Consider the following 8,779-nt stretch of genomic DNA (forward strand, 5'->3'; position numbering starts at 1 on the left):
GGTGGAAGTGCTGCTCAAGCAGAGCCTCGGCACAGTTCTCGGAACTTAGCGGGTCTTCACAGACAGCGCCCGAAACTCTGAAACAAGCCGTTAAGTTCCGTTTTTTTCAACACTATATTCTCAGTACAGCGGACCGCCTGGAAGCTGAGCGTGCGCTGGGCTGGCAGAGCTTAAACCTCGCACCGGGACGTCGGGGAACGGCGCCGGCGGGGAGGCCTGCCCCAGGGAGGCGGAGGGAATGCCTGGCGTCCCGCAGGGGCCGAAACGCTCCGCCCCCACGAGGCCCCGCGGCGTGGAGCTGCGGCTCTCACTCCAGTGGGGTGAGCACGGCGGGTCCTCCCCTTCCATCGCAGCAGCCGAGCTGTGAGACGGAAGGATCCGCGCCCGGATCGCCCTGTGAGCACACGTGCGTCGGCGGCTGCGCACGGCGACGAGGCCGTGTGTTACCCAGGTGTCTGGAGCTCTTCAGGCCTTGGAGATGGTTCCAGTTTGGGGAGTGAGACGAACCAGAGCAGGCCTGCTTTCCCCTTCGGCTGGTCAGAGCTCTCACCGGCCGTCTGTCTGGTCGGACAGTCGTCAGCCAGGACCTGAGGCCCGGCGGGCTGCCGGCGACCCCTCGGCCTCACTTAAGGAAAGACGGTCTGGTCTCCTCGCCTGTCCTCCTTGGAGCCCGGCCTCCCCTCTGGAAGAGGGGCCCCGATGGCCTTCGGGCTCACTGGTTCTGAGCCGTGGCTCTGGCAAGGATCTTGTCCCGGGGCCCTGAAAGAACGAAGACGGAGTTTTGAGCATCGGCTAAAAGGTCCCCAGGCCGCCCAGACCCCACGCATCTGCGCGACCCCCCCCCCCCCCCCACCCCCCCGCAAGGGTCTCTGAACGGTCACGCGCTTGAAAGCAGTCTCGAGGGGCCTCAGAGCTGCGCCTGCGGGACCGAGGCTGGAGGCTGGGAGACCATCCCGGGCATTTGCTTTAAAGCGTTGTACCAACAACGGGAACCTCGGCTAGGAAATTAGTTGCCGCCGTCTGCTGAGGTCCTGCTGCAAGCTGCCCTCTGTTCTCAGGGGACTGAGGCCGCAGGTGAGGCCAGGTCAGCAGTGAGGACAGGAAGGCAGGACGTCGAGGCGAGGGTGGGCACGAGGGGCACTCTGCACACTCTCCACCTCCGCCCTTGCTTTCCCGCTGCTCTTTGTCTATTTATTGCTTTTGCAAATCAAAGGCATTGCTAAGGTCTATTATTTATCTATTTTTGGTTTAAAAATGATTCTTCTCGATTACTGAGTAGGCACAAAGAAAGGAGTTCCCCAAAGCCAGGACCGCTGAGCACAGAGTAAAAAACAAAAAACAAAAAACAACACAAAAGCAGACTTGGCAGAGATCAGCCAATTATTTGGATCCATTAGACGACAAATAGATTTTATCCAAATGAGCAGTCTCGCAACTACAGACTAATCAAGCAAAGCAGATAAATGCCAAAACTATTCTGTGCTTTTGCAGACAGTGGGAAAATGTGTAACTTCTGCTATAAAATGGATCCAAAGATACTTACTTGCTTTATATTAAAACTCCATGAGCTTCCTCAGAGGACACTTGAATTCCCCAAGAACGTGGCCTCGTTTGAATGCAACCTCTGTCACCTTGTGACCCCTAATAATGTTCCCGAATGGGAGCCCCTTGGGCAAAGTACCTCGTCCCACAGTTTCCCTAGGGTCATGTTCCTCCACTCATGGGATGCTGACCACCCAGGTGCCTGGGATCCTGCCTCTGCAGCCAGGGGAATGGACCCTGGAGGATTTTGAGGTCTCTCTTGCTTTTACAAATGGCACCGTTGTTACTGAGAGCAGAGCCCAATCATTTTATTCCTTCCTCTCTTTGGGCAAAACTTCATTCCCTTTGGATCACTGAAAGCCGTTCTTTAAAAGAGGGTTATGTATTTGGCAGTATCTGTTATATCGTGGTTTGTTTATTTTTAATTGGTGTGTAAGTGGCTCATGTAGGCCAACCTCCCCTACCTGGTAGGTCTGGGCTCTCTTTAGATCATAAGGCGGCTCTGGAATTTGATCTTGACATCACTGTGCTTGAAACAATAGAGGACAGGATGGATTCAAGGTGTCCTTGGGGAGCCGGGGCTGGGCCAGGTAATAACCACACCTGCAGGAAGGAAGCCTGCGAGCCCCTCCCTACGGTTTGTTTGACCCGGGGTGGTTGAGGGTGGGAAGATGCTTCTCTGGAAGCATCTGAGAACTCAGGTGCTCTGCCGACAGCTATAACGATGGTTGTGACTGCATTTGGCCGACCTGCTTCATAGCTTTCAGAGCAGCATTCGGGGTGTGTGCCAGTTTCTGGCGCGTGTCAACCGCGTCAGCGCTGGAGCATCTTGGAAACACGGGGTGGCGGTAGAAACGAGAGGTGTTAGGGCTGATGGGGCCCCTGGTCCCAGACGCTCTCAAGTTTCCTCAGTAGTTTTGCTTTTTATTTTTAAAGGAGTCTTAGATCACGGGATGAGCAGTGAGGAGAATGAAAACAGAAAATACTGGCCATGTGGGGAAATGTCTGAGTCCGATACTGAGTAAGGCTTTAAAAAATAATAATAATAATAAAAATAACAGGGTAGGGTGATCTCACACTTTTTAACCTGTGTGCATCTATTAATCGCCAACCGATTGTGTTTCTGGAATAATTGAACAGGCCAAAATTCCAATAGAATAGGATTCGTCGAAGTCCTGCAACTGCCTATGGGATACCATGATGTCGTTTATTTTAAATGATAGTTTTAAAAAATTAAGATGTGTTTACTGACAAAGGTTTGCAAAACACAAACAAGCAAATCACCCATAATCGACCATCCAGGTGTAACTACTGTTAATGTTTTTGTGTTTTTCCTTTCTAGTCTTCTCTTTTTTCATACATTTATACACATGTATTACAAAGTCCATTAGGAGAACAAGGGACCCTGACAGAGTGGCTTTTTGTCCAGGATGGCAGGGTTGGCTCACTAATTAGAAATTGATGATATACAATATACTGACAGAACACAAGAGAAAAATAATCCAGTCATTCCACAGTGTCTAAAAAGGTATTTATAAAAGGGCACCATTCGTGTTTTTAAGCTTTGTTTAAAAAAATGCAAGAGTAGAGAGAATGGTCTAATGAACCCCCATGTCCCCACCACACAGCTTCGCCTATGAGCACTGTTTTCTTTTTTTCAACTTTTATTGAGGCGTAATTGACAAAATCATATATATTTAATGTGTACCAACTATGACTACTCTTGTTACCTCTGTACCCCAATATCATTTCATCCATTCATATTTAGTACTTATCCCTTAAAGGTGAGGATTCATAAACAACCCTAATGCCGTGATCACACCAAAAAAATGAGCATACTTCCTCAATGCCATCAAATATCCAGTAAGTGCTGCAATTTCTCGTCGTCTCATGAATGTCATAATCTTTTGGTAGCTGTTTGTTTGGATCAGGATCCAGGTGAATCCCACACATTGGAACTGGTAGATGTCTTTTAAGCCTCTTTTAACCTAGAAGCATCTCCCTCCCCCTCAACCTTTCTCTTTTCCCCCCTTGGAAGTCCCTGATGGCCTGTGGTCAGGCACCAGTGTCCCCATCGGCTCCAGATGGAGCTTCCTGCAGGAGTTATGATGGGAACCACAGGCAATATACAAGTGCATCAAATTATCATGTTGTGCACCTTAAACTTACACAGTGTCTCATGTCATCTATATCTCAGTAAAGCTGGAAAAAAGAAAGACTGCAAGCCTGAAGAACTCCTGGGGAGAAGCTGGAACGTATGTGCTGGAGCATGGCCTTTGAGGACAAAACAGCTGTGTAGGGTGAGCTTACATTTGGGGGCAGGTGTTGAGGAAAGGGGATGATGCTGGCGGGACCGTGAGAGCCCGCAGGAGGATCTGGCCCCGGGGAGGGAGCAGGTGTCAGCACAGAAACCCCCATGACCCAGGAAAGGGAGGGAGATGCTGCCCAATCTTCTCTCTCCCTGGAGACGACTTCTTTGCTCCCAGCTCAGTCTCCGGAGAGATGGAAGTGTGTGACTTGCACTGGAAAGTCAGTTTACAGGCCATTCACATGATCTCAGCTCCCTTTTCCCCCTCGGGCCTTGTTTGCATTCTTTGCTTTGAAGCTGAATCTAGAGAAAGTGGATGAAGGTGTAGCCATGGGCTGTTTTAAAAATGCATGAAGTTTAAGGGAAGCAAAAACTTTACTAATCATCAAAGAAATGGAAATTAAGATAACCTTTTGAGTTGTTTTTTTTTTTTTTTTTTTTTTTTTTTTTTTTTTTTTTTAGCTACTAAGTCAGCAAAAACTAATTTAATTCCTGGCAAGGCTGCAGTAAAAAAACCCCAAAATGCTCACTTTAGTTGTTGTAAGTTGTTAAAAGTTTCTCCGAAAGCAAGTTGGGAAATGGTTATACCAGTGGGCAGGCTCGCGCCGCTCATGGAGATTCATCTCAGGGAAATAATTCCGTGGAAGAAACAAGCTGCGTTTGAGTGTCCAGTGATGGGAATGAACCCCATGCACCCTCTGAATGGGACGGGGGCAGAGCAGGAGGGTCATGATGGTGCGGACTCTGTCACCGGTGGAGGTGGCTTTGAACAATATATTAGGTGAAAATACTGGCTGCCCCTTGAAACATTCATATAGTCAGGATTGGAAAATATCAACACACGAAAATCACGGGGTTGCCAAAGCCGTATTGTGAGTTACACACGATGCTAAATTGTTTTACAGTGAAAACAAAGACTGAAAAGCTGTGTTTCAGGAAATACAGCCCGTGGTGTCCTGGTGAAGCTAAGGGACTGGCCCGTCGACCAGAGGCCTGTGTCCAGCATAGGTCATGTGGTGAGAACTGATCCGTCTCCTCCTGGGCTCCTGGCGGGTGCCTTCTCCAGCAGAGAGAATGCGGCCATGTCCTCTCCTCACTAGGTCCCCAAATTGGAGTGGCCATCAGACAAGAGACCTGGGGGGGAAGAAATGGCATTTCTTCAAAGCTGAGGAGATGGGTGGGGAGGGAGTGCAAAGAGCTGGGGACTCCTGGACTTGACTGGCAGTCTGAACGATGGCTTTGCAGGCGAGACCAGCAGTCTCTGATCATAAATATGGGGGTGATGACAAACGGGCTGCACCCTGGGACTCGGGGTCACAGTTCACGAGTCACGTGGGCCGCCTGGGCCGCAGGGCTGGGCCCGCGAGCTGAGCGTGGGCTTCTGAGGATGCGGGGCTGGCCCGCGTTCCGGGAAAGGCCCCATTTGCTCAGGTTTCCCTGGAGGAGGCACCTGGGGAGGGGCCAGGGGAAAGAATGGTCCCTTTCAATGCGGTAGATGCCGTCTGGCCCAGAGCCAGCGGTGTACAAACCCCAAGGGGCCCACTACCTTGAAAAATCTGCACACATTCAAAGTGTGCAGATTTTACACATGCGTAAGTGTGCACCATAAACGTGAGGGTTTTTCCATCCTGTGATCGTGGAGGGCCTGCGCCCCCTGAGCCCGGGCCACGGGCACAGATTCACGTGTGTGCACGCCCCGGGCACAGGTCCACGCATGCGTGTGCGCGTGCTGCCAGGGCACACGGTCCCGAGGGTGGCGAGCCTGTGGCCCTGGGCTTGGCGGCGGCTGGAGGTGGCCCTGGGAACGGCTGCCCAGACCGGTCCTGAGCAGGCGACAGGCTTGCGTCCTGAGAAGAGGAAATGCACTCTCATCCTGGGGGTGGATGGACACGGCCCTGGGGCTAAGCTCGGGCCCAGCCCCCCGGGTCCTGAGGCCTTTACAAAGCGCTGCTCGGCTCGCCGGCTCCCAGCATCCACGTGCTTCTCACCGACGGGGAAGATGGCCTGGGCTGGCCCCAGCCACAGGGATGGCCTGGAGGGCCCCGAGGACGGCCGGCCCGCACGTGCCCCGTCCTGTGGCCCGGAAGGTGGCGGAGGGCGGGGCTGGGTGGGGCTCGGGGGCCAAAGGCCTGGAGGGCAGTGGAGCCCTCAAGAGTCCCTGCACCTGTCTGTGCCCACGTGTTCCCCTGCGGTTGGGCCGGGACGTTCGGAATTAGCCCCTTCACGTTTCTCAGCCGTGGCAGATACAAACACCATTCGCCGTCGTAGCCATTCTTTACGCCAGCTCAGTGGTTTGAGCACGTTCACAGGTCGTGCGGCCACAGCTCCACCCAGCTCAGAGCTCCTTTCGTCCTCCCAAACCGAACCTCTGTCCCCTAAACGTGAGCCCCACCCTCCCCGTAACGTCTGCCGTGCTTCCCGTCTGTGAGTTTGGCGACCGGGGACCTCCTGTGAGTGGCGTCACCGGCACCTGTTCTTCTGTGACTGGCTGACGTCACTGAGCGCCATGACTGCAAGGCCCACCCCTGATGCAGCCGGGGCCCCATTCGAGTGTGAGCGGCACACGTGCTGAAGGCCTTCTCTTTTCTCCGCAGCGCCCAGGGCTCAGTTCTCACGGCAGCAGTGGGCTTGCTGGGTCGGGGTCTCTGCGTGGGGCGGCTGGGGTACCCCGGCGCGGGGCTCCTGGAGTCTTTGATCTGGGGAGGGGTCGGCCCTATGCCTGCCCTCGGCTTTCCTGCTTTACTGGATTCACACAGGAAGGAGACCTTGGAAGCGGGGCAGTGAAGGGAGCACGCTCGAGGGTGGGGATGCCCACACCCTCTTGAACGATTCAGAGAGCTGGTGCGGCTTTCAGCCTATTTTCTGGGTTTTACATGACTTAACATTACGTCTTTTAGAGAAAATAGTTTTATGCTCACTTAGTGGCAGGCCTTACAGGGCATGTCTGCTGGACTTTCCTGTGGACCCCAGCACTGTTCCAGCCCAGCGCAGAGACTGCATCCGCGAAGGGGTTTCAGGCGACCCCTGGTATGCGCCGTCTGTGCTGTCCGCCTGCTCTGTAATGACGAGAATGGGGGCGACCACAGCTGCCGTGGACGCCATGGGCAGAAGAGGCGGTGGCGCCCTCAGCCTGGGTCTGACCCCTGCAAACTGGGGCAGCCGCTTGGAACCGTTATGTGAGAGGGCGGGAAACCCCTCTGTTCTTTAAGCTCCTGGATTTTGTAACTGTTCCAGCAGTTTACTCTGCTTGTCTCTATTACCATGTTTTGAATGTTTGGAGAAGTTAAGATACTCAAGGTCACAGAGCTGGGATCTAAATACTGTTCATCTAATTCCAAGACCTTGACCCATTCGTTGCCTTAGACCAATCAAGACTGAGAAAGAGACGGTGGCTTGGGGACATACGGTCTGTGGTTCAAAGCCAGCCTGGTAGTCAGGGAGCACAGTGACCAGGAGATCTGCCACTTGGCAGAGGTAACTGAGGAGTGCGTGGTCTGTACACCCGCGTCCCAGAGAAGCTGCAGGTCTTGCTGGTCCTGGGGGCGGGGCCAGAGTGGGGTGGTTCCCTCTAAGGGCCGCGACACCGAGCTCTCTCACCTCCCATCTGAACGGTGTCTTAAAATCCACGTCCAGAAACGTTCCCCAAAACCAGACGTGGGTGATGGGAGTGAGCGGCCCTCTTCAGCAGGTTGCATCATGTATCCCTGACTCTCTCCGCTTATCCAGCTGACGGAGGGTTGGAGGTCGTGGTACTCTGAGACAGGTGACTGATGCTGGTCCTCTTGTTCTTGAAACCAAACTTCATTATCACACCCCTGTCGGCCCATCTTGTCCCCAGAAGACAGTGGAGGTAAAATCCCACTGTTCCTGGTTTTCCTGATGAAGGCGGCTTCTACCTTCGCAACCCCGCTACCTGCCGCCGTCCATCACCGGGCCGGCCCCCGCCATGAGGTCCCCCTTCTTTCCCTGTGCGTGTCTCCTGCTGGAAGCGCTGGTGTCACCGTGGAGCAGTGACCCCGGCTGGAGCTCAGTAAATCCCGGGCCCTCAAGCTGGCCCTGGAGGCATTGCTGTCCCCCTGGTAAAACTCCTACTTAATTCAGGGACGGCGCAGTGTGATCGGGGGCCTCTGCTTTGGCAGAGCACTTCAACGTGGTTCTGCTGATCCTGTGCAGGAGGCTGCGGGGAGCGGGGTCCTGGCTGAGCAGAGGGGCCGCCCCGGGGTCATGCTCGGTGGACAGAGCCCCTCCTTTCTGTCAATCCCAGAAGGCCGAGGGGCTCACACGGGGGCGGGGCATGGGATGCTGGCCCACACGTGCCACGCGGCTGTTTGATTGTTGCCCCCTTAGTCTGGCTGTGATATTTACAGTCTTGATTCTTGTTGGGTCTGTCTTAGAAAAGTCATACTCCTCTGAGTTGAATGGTAGGTGATATTTAGTGAGTGATGATTGTGTCGGCTATGCTATCTCATTTAATCCCTAGAGCAGTCCTGTGAGGAAAGTCCTATTACCATCTTTATTTCGTAGATAAGAAAACTGATGTTTTGGGAGATTGTCACTCATTCAGGGGCCTTAGTTAGTAGGAGGCAGAGACAGTTCTAGAATGACACGTTTCTCTGACAAAGAATCTGTACTCTTGATACCTTACAAAACCCCTAAGAAATAATGACACAGACACAGTAAATATAGAATATAGTTATCTTTTAGAAACTAAGTCATATTAGAAATGGCCTGAGATGCATGTGAACATATGTGAGAGGCACCCAATGTAGTTAAAGCACAGTTGTGTAGATAAATAGAGCCTGAATCAACTTTTCAGAAATAAGCTCAAGGGAGAATCGTCAGAGTAACTTCATGCATCAAGAACAAAAACAGGGCTTCCCTGGTGGCGCAGTGCTTGAGAGTCCGCCTGCCGATGCAGGAGACGCGGGT

Source organism: Lipotes vexillifer, unplaced genomic scaffold (assembly GCF_000442215.2).
Source record: "Lipotes vexillifer unplaced genomic scaffold, Lipotes_vexillifer_v1.1 scaffold1162, whole genome shotgun sequence".
Taxonomy (NCBI): Eukaryota; Metazoa; Chordata; class Mammalia; order Artiodactyla; family Lipotidae; genus Lipotes; species Lipotes vexillifer.